This window comes from Triticum dicoccoides, chromosome 2A (genome assembly GCF_002162155.2).
Source record: "Triticum dicoccoides isolate Atlit2015 ecotype Zavitan chromosome 2A, WEW_v2.0, whole genome shotgun sequence".
NCBI classification, from domain to species: Eukaryota; Viridiplantae; Streptophyta; class Magnoliopsida; order Poales; family Poaceae; genus Triticum; species Triticum dicoccoides.
The window spans coordinates 663961286-663975290 of record NC_041382.1 but is presented as its reverse complement, the minus strand read 5'-3'; positions in this window follow the sequence as shown (position 1 = coordinate 663975290).

Below are 14005 nucleotides of genomic sequence, written 5' to 3'. Positions count from 1 at the left end.
GGAAACTTGTATGATAGAGAATAGACCCGGGGGCCATAGGTTTCACTAGTGGTTTCTCTCAAGATAGCATAAGTACTACGATGGGTAAACAAATTACTGTTGAGCAATTGATAGAAAAGCGAATAATTATGAGAATATCTAGGCATGATAATGTATATAGGCATCACGTCCGTGACAAGTAGACAGAAACGATTCTGCATCTACTACTATTACTCCACACATGGACCGCTATCCAGCATGCATCTAGAGTATTAATTTCATAAGAACAGAGTAACGCCTTAAGCAAGATGACATGATGTAGAGGGATAAGCTCATGCAATATGATTTAAAACCCATCTTGTTATCCTTGATGGCAACAATACAATACGTGTCCTTTCCCTTTCTGTCACTGGGATCGAGCACCGCAAGATTGAACCCAAAGCTAAGCACTTCTCCCATTGCAAGAAATATCAATCTAGTAGGCCAAACCAAACTGATAATTCGAAGAGACTTGCAAATATAAACCAATCATACATTAAATAATTCAGAGAAGATTCAAATATTGTTCATAGATAAACTTGATCATAAACCCACAATTCATCGGATCTCGACAAACACACCGCAAAAGAAGATTACATCGAATAGATCTCCAAGAGAATCGAGGAGAACTTTGTATTGAGATCCAAAGAGAGAGAAGAAGCCATCTAGCTACTAGCTATGGACCCGAAGGTCTGAAGTAAACTACTCACACATCATCGGAGGGGCCATGGAGTTGATGTAGAGGACCTCCGTGATCAATGCCCCCTCCGACGGAGCTCCGGAAAAGGCCCCAAGATGGGATCTCTTGGGTAAAAAAGGTTGTGGCGGTGGAATTAGGTTTTCATGGTGCTCCTGGATGTTTGCGGGGTACGTGGATATATATAGGAGGAAGAAGTATGTCGGTGGAGCAATGAGGGGCCCACGAGGGTGGAGGGCGCGCCCAGGGGGTGGGCGCGCCCCCTGCCTTGTGCCCGCCTTGTTGATTGCTTGACGTCCACTCCAAGTCTCCCGGATCACGTTTGTTCCAAAAATCACGCTCCAGAAGGTTTCATTCCGTTTGGACTCCGTTTGATATTCCTTTTCGGTGGAACACTAAAATAGATAAAAAAACAGCAATTTGGGCTGGGCCTCCGGTTAATAGGTTAGTCCCAAAAATAATATAAAAGTGTAAAATAAGCCCATTAACATCCAAAACAGATAATATAATAGCATGGAGCAGTCAAAAATTATAGATACGTCGGAGACGTATCATCCACCTTCTTGGTAAGCATTGGCTGCCCAAGTGCTTCGTTCTTTTTTCTTTCCATGTTGTTTCGCATGATTCACTGTGTTGATCTAACTGTTTGGGTATGTCTTCTTGTTTGCAAACAAAGAATTCCTAGAGCAACGAGGGTGTCATTCAACAATCCGGGCGACAACGGCCAAGTTTCTCTTACCATGCGCAACCTTGGTGTGAATGAACTTGCTCAATATACCATAAGTACAAAGGATGGTCGCATGAGGATTGATGCTAAAGGATGGTCAAGGTTCAAATCTAAATCATATCTTGCGGTAGGGGATGATCTCAAAATCGAACTTTCTCGGCAGGGAGAGCTGGTCCAAACCAACTTTGAAATTCTTTAGTAGTAGCACGCAATCGTCGAACTGATCTATCCTCCGAGAGATTTTGATGTAATAATCTGGCATGGTGAAACAGGTGTCCTGTGTGTATAAGTAATACGACAGTATTATTTATCACATGGTATATCGTTGATAGAATTGCAACTCTCATTGCTGGTTAGGAACTTTCGTTCGATTTCATTCGAACAGCTGTCGTGCTTTATTCAATTTTGTGTATTCGCCTTGCGACAGCATCTAAAACCAGTGCCGCATTGATCTCTTGCAATATGAAAAGCGCTGAGGTAGAACACATGGGCCCTCAAACATGCAGGGTGGGCCTGCGGCCCAAAGTCCAGAACCATGAGCCTGTCTGAGTATTATATTCTCAGCTGAACCCCCATAATGGCCGTGCGTTGCATGTAACATCAAGATGCATTTTTATGAGCATTTTATCTTGTGAGAGAAAAGGATGAACGAGGGAAGGCATTATTTGCAAATGTGGAGAGGTGTGTGTGGGTACCTTTTTGCAAAACTACCATAGTTTCCTTCCTATCCGTCAGATATAAATGGACGGCCTATATTGCAGGATGGCAGGCACACCATCATCACCAACTCATCTATACTATGTTAAAAACAACTTTGTTTTTTATAATTATATATGTTATATATATATTCCCCTTGATTTTTCTTATGTATAAAGTTATGATATAAAAGTTTTGTATATTTCTTTACAGAGGGAGTATCTCTTTGTCAAAAATATATTTATGTGTAACTAGTTACTCCTGTCTTTCTACTTCCTTTCGCTGGTATGTGGGGCACCCGACAATGGGGTCCACGTGCCATATGCACAAATTAGAGTGCACAACTGCACGGTAGACACACTCGGTCGTAGCGCCACAGTAATGCCCAATGAGCCGTCAAATCACAAACCCCCCTTCTAGCTTTAGCAGTAAGCTGGACGGACGAAGCGGCAATATTTCACTGGGCCTGAATCCCATTTTCCCTCGTCTGCTTGTTCAGAGAAAACCCCCTCTCGGCGATTGCATAGGATTTTCTCATGGAGAACCAGGTACGAATTCTTCATCCATCCCCGATAAATCCAAGTCCCTTGGTCGCGGGTAATCCTAGGATGGCAGCCGCCGCCGTTGATGCATTTTTCTTCCTACTGAATCTAGTGTGCTTCATTTGCAGTGCCCAAAGTGCGAGGAACCTATAGGTTTCTGCGCCCTCGGCGAGATGCCACACTTGTTCCTTCTCATCCTAACACAAGATTTTAAAACGCGCACAATATGTTCCTACAATCCTCTTTTCTATCCGGGAGGATGGGTTTTTTTGAACATGGTGTCGACTAATTTGGAAATTTGGATTGCTATATTTGGATAAAAGGTACTACCAGTACGATGGTCAACACTGACGTGAAGGAGGAAGTTATTTCTAGATTTGGATAGGGAATACATTGTGTTCTCATATTTTTTTTCCTGTGGTGCATTATTTGCTCTGCCAGAACACATGTACTCAAGATGCTCGGCCTTGCCATAACTGAATACACCAGTTTAATGGTCACAGTGAAGACAACCCATGGATATAAGTTCCGAGTTGGGTTCATGAACCAAGAAGGTCGCTGCTTTTTTATGGCCGGACTTGGATAAACTTTCTCAAGTGTTACGGACTGAAAGTTGGCGGATGAATGTTGATGGAAATAGCAGAACCTGGTCTCATCTTCACTGCGATCTTCCACCCCGACGTCGTTCCAATTGTTCATCCATGTTAGTTTTGTATCTGGTTCTTGCTTGTTGCCTCGATTACTTCTTAGTCCACCTATTCTGTCTAACTAATAACAATTTAACTTTAGAAGTAGCAACGAATCTCTCATGAAGATGCTACTTCTAACTAATATTTTCTTATAATTGGTGGCACATGTAGGTTTTTTCAGAGTTAAGCAGGCTGCTCATTTGTTATTCTGTAACAACTCAGCTGTTACTGATGGCACTGAAGTTGACTGGGACGACATCCACAAGTTCTTACACTTTATTGATCGTCTTGAGGTCCTTGTGGGGCGTTTCAATGGTGGAAGGCCACGTGGGATATGTGTGCCACTGCTGCACTCGTTGAACAGGTCCAACTGTGTCGAGAAACTTATGGTACGAGCTGTTTTCTGTTATATATGGCGTTCATAAACTATTGCTTATACATAGTTTTACAGCTATGATCTTCTTGAAATAGAAACTGCCCAGTTCTATTGTTCCTATACAGATGCCTGACCATGGTCGGGTCAGACTTGCGCTTGGTCACAACATGATGTTTATGTCGACCTACTCCATTCCCCTTGGAGGTGAGAAGATACTTATTCATGGGTGGTCTCAAATAATGAACGCCTATCCATCTTGGAGAATAGGACAGAAGATTATGTTCCTGCTTTTCCATGGCTCTAAAGCGAATATCCTGTTTATCGACCACATTGCGAGATGAAGCCATTTTCAGAAGGTTGTGGATGTGCGGGGTGGCGCCTGGGCCTTGTCCTGGGCTTGGCGACCTCACCCTCGGTTAACTATAGGCAAAGTAGCACTATTCGTGGCATGCTTTGTACAGTTGAACTTGTATAAGTACTCATACTGCTTTCAGCTATGGTTGTTAAGTGCCCCTGCTGGTTTCAGTTAAGGTTGTTAAGTACTCCTGCTGCTTTTACAGTCTGTCGTGTTTCTTCAATCCTGTCTTCCTCCAGCCGCCAAAACCAAACCAGCGCTAGTGGGGCCGCCTACTTCCGCCTCCCATGGCTGGCTGCGCCTCAGTGCATGCATCGCCGCCCCACCGTCTCCTAAATCGTTAACGCTGACGTCCGATGCCTCGCCATCGTCCTCCGCGCGCTTTGGTGCGCTCGCCGCGGCGCTGCCCTCTCGTGTTGTCAACATGGTCAACAAACAATAGGAATCGGCAAAAGTACGTGGAGAGGATGACAGTAGGGGCCCACCATGTCAGTGTATGGAAAAATAAAATGATTCCTCCTAGTGTTTTCCTCACATCTGGGACCCACGACATTGTGAGCGTATATAGTCAATAGACAAGAGAACAACACAAGATCGGCTGACACCTGGGACATAGCTACTCAAGCATTTTTTTTTGTTATTGTTGAGATGGAGCAGGGTTTGAACTAGGCTGTGGCCCGTCTAGCCCAGGCTTATATTTTATGTTCACCATGTGACCATCCCAGCTATTTTTTCTTTGTGAAAATGAGCCTAGTTTATTTTTTCTACAGAATACCCAATCCAGGCCTACTTATTTTTCTACGCCCTGATGGGCTGCAACTCTTTCAAGACGCCCGCAAATCTTGAAAGTAATATGAAATGGGTTGTAAATATAAAAACAGATGACAAATTGGCAATTACTTTATAATTTTTGAATTATTTCACATTTTCAGATTCCTATTTCACTGGGCATTAACCTAATTTAAATATATAATCAAAGTACTTTAAATCTGGATCAACATTTCGCTATTAAAAATAGTTCGGAACCCATAGAAATATGCGAAATTGGCCCTGCGAACCAAAAAATGGACTGCAATAAATTGCATAAGAAGTCGCAATGAGCTATATATGAATTATTAAAAAAAGAGGGAATGGTCGGACTTGTGGGACTATTAAGTTGACGCGTATGCAAGATTTTTTAGTTATTATATACATCAACAAACGATTCTAGCAGATGTAACCGTTGGATGTCAATCCAACGGCCGTTGTGTTTCTTCAATCTCTGATCTTCTTGCCCCAACCGCCAAATCTAGCACCGGGGCGGGACTGCCTCCCGTGGCCGGCTGTGCTGCCACGCAGGACTCACCACCCCACCGTACTCCCATCGCTGTCCTAGCCATCCCTCAACTCACCCACACATGTTGTTATTCTCCGGCGACGGTAGACAAACCAGTAAACCCTCGTACAGTCGTACTCCCCTCCGCGTGGGAAACAACTGCCGAGTCTTCCCTGGCTCCATGTCGTTCCCTTCCTAGGCCTCACCGTTGTCCACCACGCTAGTGCTCTCAGCGCGGCCTGGTCAACATGGTCAACGACCGACATGCATCTAAAGTGGACTGTACGTGGAGAGGCTGACAGCTGGGTCCACAGCCGCACGCGAGGAAATGCCTCCTTATTATGCGCAAAATAATGATTCCTCCACCTGACATCTGGGACCCACCGAAAGGGCCTCTGTATTTCGCGAAAAAAACGTTACCGCTGCTGACAGCTCGGACCCACCAGCTCTATCTTCGGACGCAAGGAAGTGCCTCCTTATCACAAAAAAATGAATATCCCTGCTAGCCGGGACCCAGTATAGTGGGAGGCTGACTTGTAGGCCTACTAAGTTGGCGAGGACGGAGGTCTTTGTCAACTTAGTCAATATGCACGATTCTAGCTCCAGTGACCGTACGATGTCCATCCAACGGCCGTAGTGCTTCTTCAACCTCTGGTCTTCTTGCTCCAGCCGCCCAAACTAGCGCCGGTCATGCCTCGTGCTCCTCACTCCCGTGGCCGGCTGCGATGCCGCGGAGGCCTCACCGCCCCCTACTACTCCCACCGCTGGCTAGGCCATCCCTCTACTCACCCACACCCCCTGCTATTCTGCGGCGACGACACCCTCACACCACAGTGAACCAGTGAACCCTCATACTCCTCTACATGTGGGCATCCACTGCCGCGTCTTCCCCGGCTCCGTGTCGTCCCCTTCCTAGGCCTCGCCTTCGTCCACCACCCTGGTGCTCTCGGCGCGGCGTGGTCAACATGGTCAAGGAATGACTTCCATCGGACATGGACTGTACGTGGAGAGGCTGACAGCTGGGTCCACGGCCATAGCAAGGAAGTGCCTCCTTATTACGCGAAAAATAATGATTCCTCCACCTGACAGCAGGGACCCACCGGACGGGCAACCGTATTTCACAAAAAAACGTTCCCCCCTGACTGCTGGGACCTACCAGCTACATCTTCGAATGCAAGGAAGTGCGTTCGGGCAAAAAAAAAACGATTTGCCACCCTGACTGCTGGGACCCACCAGTTACATCTTCGCACGCAAGGAAGTGCCTGACACTCGGGACCCTCCTGGTCGAAGCGTACGTAGCATTGTCATTCTGGTTGCGAACGTGTACGTACATACTGGTCCATGTATACGCGCGCACGTGTCATATTAGAGGCGCGCATGTAGCATGTACACGTACGTACAGCGGCCAGTGTGCAAGAAAGAAAATATGGCCACGTACGTACATACGAGTGGGGTCTCGAACGCCTACTCACGCATACGTACGGCCAGGGCTCGTGTACATGGCTGGGTCGGAATGGAGAAACTGCATCATCATCCTGTTCATGGGGAGCCAACCAGCTGGGTCAGAACGGAATGCGTCGCCATGTTCATCGGGAGGGCTTGGACGGAATAGCCGATGGAAACGAGGCCTGGCGTACCGCACAACAGAGGAAACGGCCTTGTGGTCGACCGACCATGTTCGAAACGGGATCCTGTTCATCGGGAGGGGTCTGGCGTACCGCAAAATGGAGGAAACGGACCTCCTACGATCGAAACGGGGGTCCTGTTCATCGGGAGGGGTGTGGCGTACCACAAACGGAGGAAACGGACTTGTGTTGGAGCGCTACGGTCGAAACGGGGGTCCTGTTCATCAGGAGGGATGTGGCGTACCGCAAAACGGGACTCCACGGGATACTGTTCATCTCCACCATCGACCCCCTCCAGCCTCCACGGGCTACTGTTCATCCACCACCGTCCTCCTCCAGCCTCCACCTACGACTGTTCATCCATGGGCTCCTGTTCATCCAGCCTCCACCGCGCACTACTCCACCGGCTACTATTCAACCAGCCCTCTCCACGGGCTCCTGTTTAAACACCCCTCCACGGGCTACTGTTCATCCAGCCCTCCACCGTCTATTGTTCATCCAGCCCTCCACGGGGTGTTCCTGTACATCCAGGCCTCCACGGGGTCCTGTTCATCCAGCCCCAACTGGCTCGATCGATCGGGGTCCTGTTCATCCAGAGGCTACACCACGGGGTCCTGTTCATCCACCCCCACCGGGAACTGTTCATCCAAACCCCCCAGCAACGCTCACTGTTCATCCAGAGGCAGCATCGACCGGCTTCAGTTAGCAGCAGTAGCGAAGGAATCGCTCGATTGGGTTCAGTTAACAGCCATCGATCGATCGCTCGGGTTCAGTAATGCATAGCCCGCAGTGCAATCGCTCAGGTTCAGTAGGCGGATGCCTCGCTCGGGTTCAGTTAGAGCCCAACGCTTTGCACCCATGCGCGTGCGTGTATGAGAGAAACACGCAAACCTCCATGCATCGCTCGGCCCCGACCACCCACCATAACCGGGAACACCCCGATATTTTCCTCGCCCTCGCTTCTACCATGGTTTTTTCCGTCATGGACGGCCCAAAGAATGTCATGCGGCTGCGTCTCCGGCCCGCCCAAGACAAAAAGCCCATTTTTGTCATGATTTTTTGTCATAGAAGTAGGATCCCACCACATCTATGATGATACTGACTTTTGTCACAATTATCGTCATAGAAGTGTCATAAGTATGACAGAATTTTTTTTCGTTCGACCAAAAATGTCACGGATGTGTCTTTTTCTGTAGATTCACTAGGTGAAGGTTCCTAACGCCGTCGTGGAAAGGGGTTAAAAACCATTTGTATAGCACCGACGTGTACCAGTGATGGCTTCTAGTGAGGGAAATTACCACCGCAGGGGTACTTACTTTGATGGCACTAATTTTTCTAGTTGGAAGCATAAGATGAAAATGCATATTCTTGGACATAACCCCGCCGTTTGGTCTATTGTGTGTGTTGGCTTGCAAGGTGAATTCTTCGATGGAAGGGAACCGAATCATGAAGCTACCGCGGAAGAATTGAAGATGTTGCAATACAATGCTCAAGCTTGCGATATCCTCTTCAACGGATTATGACCCGAAGAATTCAACAAAATCAGCCGTCTTGAGAATGCAAAGGAAATTTGGGATGCTTTGATTGTTATGCACGAAGGTACAGACTCCGTCAAGGAATCCAAATTGGATGTGCTTCAAAGTCAACTTGACAAGTTCAAAATGAAGGATGGTGAACGTGTCGCTGAAATGTACTCTAGGCTTGCTCTCCTCACAAATGAGATTGCCGGCTTAGGAAGTGAAGAGATGACCGACAGATTCATGGTAACCCACAAGTATAGGGGATCGCAACAGTTTTCGATAAGTAAGAGTGCCGAACCCAATGAGGAGCTAAAGGCAGAACAAATATTCCCTCAAGTTCTATCGACCACCGATACAACTCTACGCACGCTTGATGTTCGCTTTACCTAGAACAAGTATGAAACTAGAAGTACTTTGTAGGTGTTTTTGGATAGGTTTGCAAGATAATAAAGAGCAATTAAATAAAAAGTAGGGGCTGTTTAGATAAAGGCACAACTAAGTTATTTTAAGTGAAGAGCTTTTTGTTACGAGAAAGTTATTTGTCCCTAGGCAATCGATAACTAGACCGATAATCATTATTGCAATTTTATATGAGGGAGAGGCATAAGCTAACATACTTTGTCTACTTGGATCATATGCACTTATGATTGGAACTCTAGCAAGCATCCACAACTACTAAAGATCATTAAGGTAAAATCCAACCATAGCATTAAAGCATCAAGTCCTCTTTATCCCATACGCAACAACCCCCTTACTCGCGTTTGTTTTTCAGTCACTCAAGCAACCCACTATAAGCGAATCAGGAACGTATTGCAACACCCTACAGCGGGGATCCCTCACGCTTGCGTGACACGGAGAGCACCATAGGACAGCACCAATAATAAAACATGCAACTCAAACCAATCTTGGTCATCAAATAGCCCATAGGACAAAACAGATCTACTCAAACATCATAGGATAACCATACATCATTGGGAAATAATATATAGCGTTGAGCACCATGTTTAAGTAGAGATTACAGCGGGTAAGAGAGAGGTTACACCACTGCATAGAGGGGGGAAGAGTTGGTGATGATGGCGGTGAAGTTGTTGGTGAAGATTGCGGTGATGATGATGGCCACGACAGCATTCCGGCGCCACCGGAAGAGAAGGGGAGAGGGGGCCCCTTGGTCCTCTTCTTCCTTGACCTCCTCCCTAGATGGGAGAAGGTTTTCCCCTCTGGTCCTTGGCCTCCATGGCATGGGAGGGGCGAGAGCCCCTCCGAGATTGGATCTGTCTCTCTGTCTCTCTCTGTTTCTGCGTTCTCACATTCTTCACTTTCACCGTTTCTTATATTACCGGAGATCCGTAACTCCGATTGGGCTGAAATTTTAACATGATCTCTATCCGGATATTAGCTTTCTTGCGGAGAAAGAAGGGCACCGACTGCCTTACGGGGTGGCCATGAGGGTCAGGGGCGCGCCCAGGGGGGTGGGGCGCGCCCCTGCCTCGTGCCTCCCTCGGGCACCGTCTCGCGTGGATTTTTCTTCCCAAAAATCATATATATTCCAAAAAAATCTCCGTCATTTTTATCCCGTTTGGACTCTGTTTGATATGGATATCCTGCGAAAAAACACATGCAACAAACAGGAACTGGCACTAGGCACTGGATCAATATGTTAGTCGCAAAAATAGTATAAAAAATTGCCAAAAGTATATGAAAGTTGTAGAATATTGGAAAAGAACAATCAAATATTATAGACACGACGGAGACATATCATCATCCCCAAGCTTAATTCCTGCTCATCCTCGAGTAGGTAAATGATAAAAAAGATAATTTTTGATGTGGAATGCTACCTAGCATAATCTTGATCATGTAATCTAATCATGGCATGAATATTAAGACATGAGTGATTCAAAGCAATATTCTATCATTTGACATCAAAACAATAATAATTCAAGCCTACTAATAAAGCAATCATGTCTTTTCAAAATAACATGGCCAAAGAAAGTTATCCCTACAAAATCATATGGTCTGGCAATGCTCCATCTTCACCACACAAAGTATTCAAATCATGCACAACCCCGATGACAAGCCAAGCAATTGTTTCATACTTATGATGTTCTCAAACCTTTCCAACTTTCATGCAATACATGAGCGTGAGGAGAAAAACAAGCCAAAAAGTGGAATATATATCAAAAGTGAAAATCATATTCCACTTTTTGGCTTGTTATTCTCCTCACGCTCGTGTATTGCATGAAAGTTGGAAAGGTTTGAGAACATCAAAAGTATGAAACAATTGCTTGGCTTGTCATCGGGGTTGTGCATGATTTAAATACTTTGTGTGGTGAAGATGGAGCATAGCCAGACTATATTATTTTGTAGGGATAACTTTCTTTGGCCATGTTATTTTGAGAAGACATAATTGCTTTGTTAGTATGCTTGAAGTATTATTATTTTTATGTCAATATAAACTTTTGTCTTGAATCTTTCTAATCTGAATATTCATACCACAATTAAGAAGATTTGCATTGAAATTATGCCAAGTAGCACTCCGCATCAAAAATTCTCTTTTTATCATTTACCTACTCGAGGACGAGCAGGAATTAAGCTTGGGGATGCCTGATACGTCTCCAACGTATCTATAATTTTTGATTACTCCATGCTATATTATCTACTGTTTTGGACTATATTGGGCTTTATTTTCCACTTTTATATTATTTTTGGGACTAACCTATTAACCGGAGGCCCAACCCAGAATTGCAGTTTTTTGCCTATTTCAGTGTTTCGAAGAAACGGAATATCAAACGGAGTCCAAACGAAATAAAACTTTTGGGAACGTGATTTTCTCACCGAACGTGATCCAGGAGACTTGGACCCTGCTCCAAGGAACAAAAGAGGCGGTCACGAGGGTGGGGGGCGCCCCCCCTAGGGCGCACCCCCTGCCTCGTGGGCCCCTAGTTGCTCCTCCGACGTACTTCTTCCTCCTATATATACACACGTACCCCCAAACGATCAGAACAGGAGCCAAAAACCTAATTCCACCGCTGCAACTTTCTGTATCCATGAGATCCCATCTTGGGGCCTATTCCGGAGCTCCGCCGGAAGAGGGCTGTCATCACGGAGGGCTTCTACATCATCCTAGCCCCTCTGATGAAGTGTGAGTAGTTTACCTCAGACCTCCGGGTCCATAGTTAGTAGCTAGATAGCTTCTTCTCTCTCTTTGAATCTCAATACAAAGTTCTCCCCCTCTCTTGTGGAGATCTATTCGATGTAATCTTCTTTTTGCGGTGTGTTTGTTGAGACAGATGAATTGTGGGTTTATGATCAAGTCTATCTATGAATAATATTTGAATCTTCTCTGAATTCTTTTATGCATGATTGGTTATCTTTGCAAGTCTCTTCGAATTATCCGTTTGGTTTGGCCAACTAGATTGGTAGTTCTTGCCATGGGAGAAGTGCTTAGCTTTGGGTTCGATCTTGTGGTGTCCTTACCTAGTGACAGAAGGGGCAGCAAGGCACGTATTGTATCGTTGCCATTGAGGATAACAAGATGGGGTTTATTTCATATTGCATGAATTTATCTCTCTACATCATGTCATCTTGCTTAAGGCGTTACTCTATTTTTAACTTAATACTCTAGATGCATGCTGGATAGCGGTCGATGAGTGGAGTAATAGTAGTAGATGCAGAATCGTTTCGATCTACTTGTCACGGACGTGATGCCTATATACATGATCATGCCTAGATATTCTCATAACTATGCTCAATTCTGTCAATTGCTCAACAATAATTTGTTCACCCACCGTAGAATACTTATGCTCTTGAGAGAAGCCACTAGTGAAACCTATGGCCCCCGGGTCTATTCTCATCATATCAATCTCCATCACTTTAATCTTGCTTTGATTTTTTACCTTGCTTTTACCTTTTACTTTGCATCTTTATACCAAAAATACCAAAAATATTATATCTATCAGATCTCACTCTTGTAAGTGACCTGAAGGGATTGACAACCCCTAATCGCGTTGGTTGCGAGTAGCTATCGCTTTGTGCAGGTACAAGGGACTTGAGCATGGTCTCCTACTGGATTGATACCTTGGTTCTCAAAAACAGAGGGAAATACTTACGCTACTCCACTGCATCATCCCTTCCTCTTCCGGGAAAACCAACGCAAGCTCAAGACATAGCAAGAAGGATTTCTGGCGCCATTGCCGGGGAGTCTACGCAAATAGTCAACATACCACAATCCCTATCTCTCGCATTACATTATTTGCCATTTGCCTCTCGTTTTCCTCTCCCCCCAATTCACCCTTACCGTTTTATTCGCCCTCTCTCTCTATCCTCCCTCTCTATTTGCCTCGTTTTGCTCGCTTGCCTTTTTGTTTGCTCGTGTGTTAGATTGCTTGTTTGTCGTGATGGCTCAAGCTACTACCAAATTGTGTGACTTCACCAATACCAATAATAATGATTTCCTTAGCACTCCGATTGCTCCTCTTACCGATGCTGAATCTTGTGAAATTAATACTGCTTTATTGAATCTTGTTATGAAAGATCAATTCGCCGGCCTTCCAAGTGAAGATGCCGCTACTCATCTGAATAGCTTCGTTGATTTATGTGATATGCAAAAGAAAAAAGATGTCAATAATGATGTCGTTAAATTGAAGCTATTTCCTTTTTCGCTTAGAGATCGTGCTAAAGCTTGGTTTTTGTCTTTGCCTAAGAATAGTATTGATTCATGGAACAAGTGCAAAGATGCTTTTATCTCTAAGTATTTTCCTCCCGCTAATATCACCTCTCTTAGAAACGATATTATGAATTTTAAACAACTTGATCATGAACATGTTGCACAAGCTTGGGAGAGAATGAAATTAATGATACGTAATTGCCCTACTCATGGTTTGAATTTATGGATGATCATACGAAAATTTTATGCCGGATTGAATTTTGCTTCGAGAAATCTTTTAGATTCGGCCGCGGGAGGCACTTTTATGGAAATCACTTTAGGAGATGCTACTAAACTCCTAGATAATAGTATGGTTAATTATTCTCAATGGCATACTGAAAGATCTTCTAATAAAAAAGTGCATGCGATAGAAGAAATTAATGTGTTGAGCGGAAAGATGGATGAACTTATGAAATTATTTGTTACTAAGAGTGTTTCTTCTAATCCTAATGATATGCCTTTGTCTACTTTGATTGAGAATAACAATGAATCTATGGATGTGAATTTTGTTGGTAGGAATAATTTTGGTAACAACGCTTATAGAGGGAATTTTAATCCTAGGCCATATCCTAGTAATCCTTCTAATAATTATGGGAATTCCTACAACAACTCTTATGGAAATTATAATAAGATGCCCTCTGAATTTGAGAATAGTGTTAAAGAGTTTATGAATTCACAAAAACAATTAATGCTTTGCTTGAAGAGAAATTGCTTAAAGTTGATGATTTGGCTAGAAACGTTGA